The 883-nt window shown below is 31.3% G+C and overlaps 1 non-coding gene across 1 annotated transcript; it reads right to left on the bottom strand.

The window, feature by feature from the left end:
- Positions 1-270: 270 nt before the first annotated feature.
- LOC149526579 (small nucleolar RNA R71) lies at positions 271-377 on the bottom strand. The gene has a single exon (XR_016351889.1). It is a non-coding gene; the product is annotated as a small nucleolar RNA R71 (small nucleolar RNA).
- Between the last annotated feature and the right edge of the window lie 506 nt (positions 378-883).

Here is an 883-nt window from a genome sequence, read left to right as displayed (position 1 = left end):
CTTACATTCAGATGATTCAGTCTTGAGTCCAATTTGGTGGGTTACCCAATGATGATCCTAATTCTAATTCGGTGAATTTTTCGAAAATTTGTGATACCATCAAATACAATGGAGTAACCGATGATGCTATTAGATTGAGACTATTTTTATTTTCTTTGAAGGATAAAGCAAGGAGATGGCTTAATTCACTAGTTAATGGGTTTACTACTACATGGGAGGACTCGGCTTAAAAGATTTTAGCAAAATTCTTTCCACTTGCCAAGATTGCAAAAAATGAGGAACGATATAACCTCATTCACTCAATTTGAAGGTGAATCCTTGTATGAAGCTTGAGAGAGATTTAAAGAACTACTAAAAAGATGTCCACATCATGGGATTCTTGATTGGTTGCAAGTTTAAATATTCTACAATGGGCTCGTTGGTTTGATAAAAACCACAATTGATGTTGTTATTGGTGGGGCATTAATAGGTGTTGTTGATTTTGCACACACAAGTATACATATCAAACAAGAAACATAGATAATAACTCTAGAATCGTATCCCATAAGGATTTGGTCCTAATCCTTCACTAAGTACTAAAATTATGACAAATTAATTTTATTCAACCAACTTGATATTTTAGAAAACTAATTTAAACCAAATGAAAGCAACCACTAAATTAGTTAATAGAAAATAAAAATTCACTTGAGAAAGGCAATATATTAAAATCTAGGATTATGAGTTTATTCAATACTTCATCTGATACTAGCTTATCTTGTTATTTATCTTTCTTGAGTGGTTTTACTAACCTTGAATCTAAAACTATGGACAAGTCTTCGTCGAGTTGCTTGTATAAAAACCTAACTTAATTAGTTCACTACATGTTTATAGGAATCAATTAAAT

This window comes from Theobroma umbraticum, unplaced genomic scaffold (genome assembly GCF_002168275.2).
Source record: "Theobroma umbraticum cultivar Fairchild unplaced genomic scaffold, ASM216827v3 scaffold_12.1, whole genome shotgun sequence".
NCBI lineage: Eukaryota > Viridiplantae > Streptophyta > Magnoliopsida > Malvales > Malvaceae > Theobroma > Theobroma umbraticum.
Note: the sequence above shows the minus strand (reverse complement) of the source record. Positions and strands in the feature narration are given on the sequence as shown.